The following is a 10,416-nucleotide window of genomic DNA, read 5'->3' on the forward strand; positions in this document are numbered from 1 at the left end:
TTCTGGAACCATCTGAGGTATCAGCTTTAGATCTGCGTTGCTTGTTTTTTGAGTTGATAAGTAATTTGAAAAGGAGAGATCTCTTCAGAATGAATCCTTGGCTTGATTATATCTGAGAGGACTGCTTATTTGAATAGAGTTCAAGGGGAACATTGTATGTGATTGAGAACATCTTTGTTGAAGACATCCGTCTGCCTGAAAAATCAAGTTAGTGATATGCAATGGCATGATGTATGTAATGCATGAGATTCTCTAACTAAAGGAGAAATATGCATGTTATGTATGCGTTTGTCATGAAATATTATATGCTGTGTATGAATATGCGTATGACGTATGATGTATGATGTATGATGTATGATGTATGATGTATGATGTATGATATATGATGTATGATTGGGAAAATAAATCCCAGCTAGTCAGTCATCTGGAGATGAAGGTATTGTGATTATTGATGATCTTTTGAGTGGGAATGAGGAAGATGCATAATCCTCCGATGCACTATTTGACCAAGTCCTGGTGTGGAGACCACACCTTCTGGAGATAGTAATCTGGAACAGCCCTGCTGGGGGATAAGATTTCTCGAATCACTTCGTTTGGAGAGAAAAATCTTATCGAGGAATTTGCTGAGAAATGCATCTCTGTTGGAGATTTTCTTCTGATGCTGATTTCGGGATGATGTCCCAATGATTGAGACATTACCTGAATGTTGTTCCTGTTTTTTTTTTTTGGTAAACATCAATCATATTCAAATGCACATGTTCACTCAAAATTATCATTGGGACGTTTACGTATTCAAAACAGAAAAAGTGAAAACGTTGATTTTGAGCCTAAGTTGCATTGATTTTTGAAAAAGAGCCATGATAGGCTGATTAGTTCAAGGAAACAAAAATCCTAGTAGTAGGAAATTGTCATAAAGCTTTGGAAAATATTTATAAAGATAAATAGCTATGTGAAAACAATCCAGTCAAGTTTCAATTCTGCTATTGCCAATCTGTCTTCGAACATCTCATCCCTCGCTTGTTGGAAGAAAGTGATTGGACTGATCGGCGTCTTCGATATGTTGTATCTTGATGGTGAGTAGGCAGCTGAACTGAACATAGTTGTACGCTTTATTCCCTAACTTTTGCCTAGGCTGCCTTTTCAGGTTTTCAGCCTACCGGGATAGTATTATTTAGTCTCTAATTTTTGCCTGGACCGCCCTTTCGGGTTTTCAATCCACCGAGACGCTCATTTTTTGCCTAAGTTGCCCTTTCAGGTTTTCAACTTAGCGAGCTTTTCTTTTCAAGCGAAGTATTTTTTGACTATGTCCGCATTCACAGGGTGTGGGAAATCCTCGCCATCCATGGTGGTAAGCAACATGGCACCGCCGGAGAATATTTTCTTGATTACAAATGGTCCCTCATAAGTGGGAGTCCATTTGCCTCTGGGATCACCTTGTGGTAAGATGATGCATTTGACAACCAAGCCACCAGTTTGGTATGCTTGACTTTTGACTTTTTTGTTGAAGGCTTTGATCATGCGCTTCTGGTACAATTGACCATGACAAATAACTGCTAGCCTTTTCTCATCAAGCAAGTTTATCTGGTCTAACCGGGTCTGAATCCAATCGTCTTCGTCTAGATCGGCTTCTTTCATAATCCTTAGGGAAGGGATTTGAATTTGAATTGGAAGAACTGCCTCCATACCATAGACTAAGGAGAATGGAGTTGCCCCTGTTGAAGTACGCGCAGATGTGCGATAACCATGAAGAGCAAAAGGTAACATCTCATGCCAGACTTTGTAGGTTACTGTCATTTTTTGTATGATTTTCTTGATGTTTTTATTGGCAGCTTCCACTGCGCCATTCATCTTTGGTCGATATGGAGAAGAATTATGATGTTTGATCTGGAATTGTGTGCAGAGTTCAGTAATCATTCTGTTGTTTAGATTTGTGCCATTGTCCGTGATGATCCTTTCGGGAATGCCATACCGACAAATGAGATTGTGCTTGATAAATCGGGCCACTACGTTCTTGGTGACAGAAGCAAATGAAGCTGCTTCTACCCATTTTGCGAAGTAGTCAATGGCGACCAGGATAAAGCGATGTCCGTTGGAGGCAGTGGGCTTGATTTCTCCAATCATATCAATACCCCACATTGCAAAAGGCCAAGGAGCTGTCAGGACGTTTAACGGGACTGGAGGTACATGTACCTTGTCTGCATATATCTGACATTTGTGACAGGTTCAGGAATGATGATGACAGTCCGTCTCCATGGTAGACCAGTAATAACCTGCTCTGAGGATCTTTTTAGCCATTGTATGTCCACTTGAATGAGTACCAAAGGCGCCATCGTGTATGTCTTCCATAATCTGTTCTGCTTCCTTCTTGTTTACACAACGAAGTAAAGTCGAGTCATGGTTGCGTTTGTATAGGGTTCCATTACTTAGAAAGAATTTGGCGGCAAACCTCCTTAGAAACTTTCTGTCGTTGATGGACGCCCCTTCAGGGTACTCCTGAGTTTCGAGATATCTTTTTACTTCATGGAACCATGGTTTTTCTCCCGTTCCTTCGGCATTGATCTCATTGCAGTAGGATGGTTCATCTTGTCTGTAAATGGTGATCGTCGGCGCCTCATTGTCCCACCTGACTTTGAACATGGATGACATGGTAGCCAAGGCATCAGCTAGTTGATTTTCCTCGCGTGGGATGTGTTCAAAAGTGATTTCTTCGAAATAAGGAATCAGACTCAGCACATATTCTTTGTAAGGAATTAGATTCGGGTGCTTCGTGTCCCATTCCTCTTTGACTTGGTAAATTACCAAGGTCGAGTCTCTGTAGACCTTTAGGAACTTGATTCTTAGATCGATTGCAGCTTTGAGACCCAGAATACATGCTTCGTACTCGGCTATATTGTTAGTGCAGTTGAAGCATAATCTGGCAGTGAATGGTGTATAACCTCCTGCAGGAGAAATGATCACAGCTCCGATGCCATTGCCAAGTGCGTTAGAAGCTCCGTCAAAAACCATAGTCCACCGGGATCCTGGCTTGGGTCCTTCTTCTGGTCCTGGTTGTTTGTAGTCATTGACTAGCATAATGTCCTCGTCTGGGAAGTCAAAGTTCAATGTTTGATAATCATCCACTGCTTGATGAGCCAGATGATCAGCTACCACACTTCCTTTGATTGCTTTTTGTGAAGTGGATTGAATGTCATATTCTGTTAGGATCATTTGCCATCTTGCTATTCTTCCAGAGAGAGCAGGTTTTTCGAACATGTACTTGATAGGATCCATTTTGGAGATTAGGAAAGTGGTGTGATTTAGCATATACTGTCTTAGTCGGCGAGCCGCCCATGCTACGGCACAGCAAGTTTTTTCGAGTAGTGAGTATCTTGTTTCGCAATCGGTAAACTTTTTGCTAAGATAGTAGATTGCATGCTCCTTTCGGCCGGACTCGTCATGTTGCCCCAGTACACGCCCCATTGAATCTTCTAACACAGTTAGGTACATTATCAGGGGTCTTCCTTCCACAGGTGGTAGCAAGATTAGCGGTTTTTGGAGATACTCTTTGATTTTGTCAAAGGCTAACTGGCATTTGTCATTCTACCTTTCCACTTGATCTTTCTTCAACAGTTTGAAGATCGGCACACAAGTAGTAGTCATGTGGGCAATAAATCGGGCGATGTAATTCAGACGTCCCAAGAATCCTCTGACTTGTTTCTCGGTACGGGGTATAGGCATTTCTTGAATGGCTTTGACCTTGGCCGGATCAACCTCAATACCTTTGCTACTGACGATGAAACCTAAGAGTTTGCCGGATCTTACTCCAAAGGTACACTTATTTGGATTCAGTCGCAACCTGTATTTCTTGAGTCTGTCAAACAGCTTGTGTAGATGACCCAGATGTTCTTCTTCGGTGTTGGACTTTGTAATCATATCATCGACATACATCTCTATCTCCTGATGAATCATATCATGAAACAGAGCTACCATTGCACGTTGATAGGTTGCTCCTGCGTTTTTTAAACCAAAGGGCATTACTTTGTAACAAAAGGTTCCCCAGGGTGTTGTGAAGGTTGTTTTTTCCCTGTCTTCGGGTGCCATCTTGATTTGATTGTACCCTGAGAATTCATCCATAAAGGAGAATACCTTGCATTGTGCGGTATTATCAACCAGTACATCGATGTGAGGTAAAGGGAAATCATCTTTGGGGCTTGCCCGGTTTAGATCTCTGTAGTCTACACACATTCTGACTTTCCCGTCTTTTTTAGGTACGGGCACGATGTTAGCTATCCAAGGAGGATAACTTACAACTTTCAGGAAGCCGGCATTGAATTGCTTTTCAACCTCGTCTTTGATCTTTTTTGACATATCAGGCCTACTCCTTCGTAGTTTCTGCTTGACTGGAGTGCTACCTTCTTTGATTGGCAGGCGATGAACCACAATGTCCGTGTCAAGGCCTGGCATATCTTCATAGGACCAGGCGAATATCTCGACGTAGTCTTGCAACATTTGAATCAGTCTTTGCTTGACACTGTGTTCTAAATCAGCCCCTATTTTGACTTCTTTCTTTTCTTCGTTGCTGCCCAAGTTGATAACCTCAATTGGTTCCTCATGAGGCTGTATAGCCTTCTCTTCTTGTTCTAGCAGCCTTGCAAGTTCTCTTGGTACTTCACAATCTTCCTCACTTTCGTCCTCAGTTTGGTAGATTGGATTTTCAAAGTCATGACGGGCAATAGCAGAATCGTTATCGACTGGATCCAACGTGAATGTGAATCTGCATTTTATTTATGTGAGTGTGTGTAAGAAAACATAGCTATTTGAAAAGAAAAGAAAGAAAAAGGATCACAAAATTTGAATATGCAAACGTCCCATGATTTTATTGAATGCACATGCTCATGATATGATAAACCCTTATAAAAGGACCAGTGTGCTTCGGGCAAGGCACACGGCTTTCAAGCTCATGGTTCGATAGTACAGGAACCATTTTTATCTTTGCACAATATACACAAAGAAAACAAGAAATTGCATTTACTCCTGATCGAAGGAGATCACATCCTCAGTTTTCCAGTTGTTCAATCCATTGTTGTGAGCAGGGAGTATCCAGCTGTTCCAGTTGCAGTTGTTTTCTTCATCTCCCACAGCATTGATTTCATTGGTGGGGAAATGAGTCGGTGATCTTTCAGGATAAGTAGGATGATCTGTTGGATATGAGGATCCAGGTTGAGGTACCTCTGTTGGCTAAGCGAGATACTCGATAAGGCCGTCCCATCTAGTCGGGATGATGTCTTTGAGGGAGACTTGTGCAGTCTGCTGAGTAGTGTACTGTGACAGAAAGTAACCCTCGTTATTTGGTGTTTCCCTGGTGTTTTCAGGAGTAAAATTGTCATCATAATGTTCATCCCATCCAGTTGGGACAATGTCTTCCATGGCGATTTGTGAGCTCGGAGGAGCGGAATATTTCACCATAAAGTCATATTTGCCACTTGGCTCTCCTAGCGTATCCCAAACTTCTTTAGGTGGATTTTGATATTGCTGAGTGCTGGGACTTTTGTCATTTTCAAATTGATCACCCCATCCAGTTGGGGTAATATCTTCCATAGCAATAAAAGAATTCTGAGGTGCGGTATATTGATAATTATATCCGCCGCTTGGATCTCCCAAAGTATCCCACATTCCCATGGAAACGGGTGGAATTTCATCTGGATATGGTTGAATGATATGGTTCAAGAACACTCTATCGTCTTCAATGGCGTTCACTCCTTGGCTGATGAAATGTGACATTAATCCTCCAGAACAAGGACTTTGATCATTCTTTTGATTTCCACTATCATAGCCCAGGCCTAGCTTGTCGGACTTGTAAGGTATATCGAGGAGTTGTCCCCATACTGTGCAATCACCTTTTTCGATCACAGCTTTGGCATCTTTGAGAGAAGCCATAGTTGTAGTTGGAGTAGCAGAAATATGCTTGGTAGTAGAGACATCTGGAGAGACCACCTCAAAAGATTGGCAGGGAGTTTCGATGAATTCGTCATCCAACTCGACATATTTGGAATTGCTCAGGTGACTAACCACATATTCCTCTTCGCCATAAACTGTGACAATCTTTCCTTTTACTGGATATTTCAACTTCTGATGCAGGGTAGAAGCTACAGCATTTGCCCCATCTATCCAAGGGCGTCCTAGTAAACAGGAATATGCTGGGTGAATTTCCATTACGTAAAAGGTAGAATCAAAGATCTGAGAGCCCACTCTGATTGGGAGATTCACCTTTCCGTACACTGTTCTTGTTGACCCATCGAAGGCTCTTACCACAACATCGCTTGGTTGTAACACAACTCCTTCAAAGTCAAGCTTTTCCAGTACTGTTTTTGGTAACTGATAACACGATTTTATATCGTATATTTAGCTTACAATCCATAGATATTTATAGCATTTTCCATTTATTATTTTAATTTATTACGATATTACGCGTGTTTTTGCTTTGTTTCAGGTTTTACACTCTTACTATGCCGAATTGTGAAAAAGAGAAGAAATGGAGCCAAAACGACCCTTTTCTATGCCTAAAAGACGTAAATTGGGTTCTGAAGTGAAAAGGGAGTGCAATTAAAGGCCAAGTGTGCTGAAAGAGGCCCAAAGACTCAATGAAGCAATCCAGCCCACGAAGGAGAACAGCCCAAGCCACACAAGTAAGCAGAGACGCACGTCTCTGCCACCTCAGCAAAAGGGAGACGCACGTCTCCACCTCCCTAAATTCTCTCCACTTGAGACGCACGTCTCAAGTCTCCCTGAAGAATAGGAGACGCACGTCTCCACGTCCCGGTCTGCAGAAGTTCCTCTTTTCACGCAAAGCAACTGCAAGCCCCTCCTATAAATAGGACCAGTCACTTCACTTCAATCTGTCCGATTTCCTGCCAACGAAGTGCTGCCGAAATTGTACCGCGAACCGCTTTTCCTTATTCTGCTTTCATTTAACCGTCTATTTTCTCACAACGATTTCTACACTGGAAATTGTTGTGAACTTTTCGTAGATCTAGCCTTACGTTAGATTTATCGTTTTATTTCGTTGTTTTTATTTTCTGCCATTTAAATTCCGAAGAACGATCCAGCCAACCTGTGGTGGAAGTTCGAGTACTTCAAGATTCAATTCAATTCAGATTTATTTTAATTCAGGTTTTTTATTTACCGCCTTTATTTATATTATCATTGCATGATATATTATATGCCATTTAATATGTTTAATATTATAAACCGAACCGATTTATGCATGTTTAATCATATTAATATGTCTGGCTAAATTACTAAAGGTATCGGTATGTAAAGTAAGTTAACCGTAGGGATCCGAAATAAATTGGCTTAATTATGTTTTGTTAATTATCACTTATTTTTGGTTTATATGTCTAATTTAATTAGTAAGTCTTAAAACCAATAGAGCGAAAGTTTGAGGGGTTAGGACGGTCAAAGGTTAAAATCAATAGAGCGAAAGTTTGAGATATTTAACCAGATAGTAGACATAGGACATTAGTTTTAAGGATGGCGAAAGCGTATTAAAACTAATTGGAACTTATTTATTTTCAAAAATTGTTTTTACACTCGAGCGGGATGGCGAAAGCGTACGTTAGGGTTATTAGCTTGCTCCGAGTCAACAGAGCGAAAGTTTGAGATTAGGAGATTTAAATAGATAACAACCTCGTAAAATAGGCATTTTATTAATTACATTGTTTCCAAAAAGCTCTTCTAAAATCTAATGGGATGGCGAAAGCGTACATTAGGATTAGGATAGTAGTCTGAATCAACAGAGCGAAAGTTTGAGACGAGGATTTTTAATCAATGGAATTAGTAAAGATTTTTAATTTAATTATGCAAAAGCCAATGGACCTTCGGATTACCTTTAGTTAAACGAAATACATACTGATACCTGTCTTTTATTATTATTCTTTATTTTCTCACAATCACTTTCCCTTAGGAACAATCGAAATTTTAGTACTCCTAGCTTTACATAGTAACCTTAGATAACGGTAGATCGATTCATAGTCCCTGTGGATTCGATATCTTTTAAAACTACACGACACGACTGTGCACTTGCAGTTATCCCGACTAATAGACACGTAAAGTCGCGATCAAGTTTTTGGCGCCGTTGCCGGGGACTATTTAAGTCGATATCGTAACTCACTGTTACACCGTAGAGACTAGGACAATTCTTCCCTTTCTTTCTGAACGATTGTATGCCAAATACTCGTTCACAAGGAGGAGATTTAATACAACGAATTAACGAGATCGAACGTTTCATTAACGTTAAACGTCGAGCTCGCAATCTTCCCGAAGTAGCAGAAATTCCGATTAATCAGGAATTGATTTTTACTGATCAAATCAATCAAATCACCCCGAAGTTAGAGATGGCTGCTATTCGTCCTCTTAGAGACTATGCCGCTCCTTCGCGCGCTGAACCACATTCAAGTATCGCACCACTTGCGATTAAGGCGAACAATTTCGAACTGAAACCTTCACTGGTCCAAGCTGTTCAACAGAATCAATTCTCTGGAAGCCCTGTAGACGACCCCAATCTCCATTTATCCGTGTTCGTGCAATACGCCGACACTATCAAAGCCAACAACGTTAGTTCCGAAGCTATTCGATTACGCCTTTTCCCTTTCTCCTTGAGAGATAGAGCGAGAGCGTGGCTTCAATCCCTGCCTTCCAATTCCATAACTACATGGGACGAATTGAAAAGAGTATTCTTAGCTAGATATTTTCCGCCTAGCAAAACTGCTATGCTTAGAGGTCAAATCAACGGATTTACCCAGAAAGATAACGAATCGCTCTTCGAAGCTTGGGAACGTTACAAGGACATGCTTAGAATATGCCCTCATCATGGACTCGAACCATGGCTGATCATCCATACTTTCTATGGTGGTCTCTTATATAACACTAAAATGACTATAGATGCCGCTGCTGGCGGAGCATTAATGGACAAACCCCATGATGAAGCATACAAACTCATAGAGAACATGGCACAAAACCATTACCAATGGGGTGGAGAACGAGCCGCTCTAGAGAAAGCCCAAACCAAAGGTGGAATGTACGAAATAAGTGGTATAGACCGCGTTAACGCTAAAGTAGACGCTTTAACTCAAAAGATCGAGAACTTAACCATCACTCCTTCAGCCACCGCTGCCGCTGTAACACCTAACTGCGAGATTTGTGGATTGACTGGACATGTAGTTGCTGAATGCCAACTCTTGACTGGAGTCCCATCTGATCAAGTAAATTACGCTCAAGGAAACCCTTATTCTAACACGTACAACCCTGGATGGAAAAACCACCCGAACTTTTCTTATAAGAACAACAATGCGTTGTACGCGCCTGGACAAGCACCTGCTGTACCACCTGGCTACCAAAAAGCGCCTGTAGCTGCTCAAAACACCCCTAGGAAGTCAAATCTAGAAATCATGATGGAGAACTTCATAGCTTCCCAACAACAAACCAATAAGGACTTCTTGAATCAAAACATCCACAATAGCGAGCAACTAAAACAACTATCGAACAAAGTAGATGCTTTAGCTACGCATAACAAAATGTTAGAAACCCAAATCTCACAAGTAGCTCAACAACAAGCACCTACTGCTGCCCCCGCTGGCACGTTTCCTGCTCAACCTCAACCCAATCCTAAAGGACATGCGAACGCGATAACACTACGAAGTGGAACGAATTACGATGGACCCATAGATCCTAGAACCCAAAACGTACCCATGTCACAACAAGAGCCAAAGGAAACCCAAAAGAAAACAACTGACGAACAAACTGCTAAGACTGATGAGAACAATAACGAAGTGGAACCCGAAAAAGAGAAACCTTATGTTCCACCACCGCCTTATAAGCCACCAATTCCTTACCCTCAGAGATTAGCTAAATCAAAAACTGAAGCGCAATTTAAAAGATTTGTAGAACTTCTGAAGCAATTAAACATAACCATACCATTCACAGAAGCCATAACTGAGATGCCTTCGTACGCTAAGTTCTTAAAAGAAATCTTATCAAACAAAAAGAAACTCGAGGATAACGAAACTATAACGCTTACCGCTGAATGTAGCGCTATCATCCAAAATAACATGCCTCCAAAACTGAAAGACCCTGGTAGTTTCTCTATACCCTGCGTAATTGGAAAAACCATCATAGAGAAAGCCTTGTGCGATCTAGGAGCTAGTGTTAGTTTGATGCCTCTTTCGACCTGTAAGAAACTCAATCTAGGTGAGCTTAAAGCAACGAGAATGTCTCTTCAACTAGCAGACCGTTCAGTTAAATACCCTGTAGGAATGTTAGAGAATATCCCTGTTCGTGTAGGTCAATTCTACATCCCAACTGACTTCATCATTATGGATATCCAAGAAGATTCTAACATCCCGATCATATTAGGAAGACCATTTTTAGCAACCGCTGGTG

At 41.2% G+C, this 10,416-nt stretch overlaps 1 non-coding gene across 1 annotated transcript; it reads right to left on the reverse strand.

The window, feature by feature from the left end:
- Positions 1-8,747: 8,747 nt before the first annotated feature.
- On the reverse strand, positions 8,748-8,854 carry LOC131640317 (small nucleolar RNA R71). The gene has a single exon (XR_009295223.1). It is a non-coding gene; the product is annotated as a small nucleolar RNA R71 (small nucleolar RNA).
- Between the last annotated feature and the right edge of the window lie 1,562 nt (positions 8,855-10,416).

Source organism: Vicia villosa, unplaced genomic scaffold, assembly GCF_029867415.1.
Source record: "Vicia villosa cultivar HV-30 ecotype Madison, WI unplaced genomic scaffold, Vvil1.0 ctg.003053F_1_1, whole genome shotgun sequence".
Taxonomy (NCBI): Eukaryota; Viridiplantae; Streptophyta; class Magnoliopsida; order Fabales; family Fabaceae; genus Vicia; species Vicia villosa.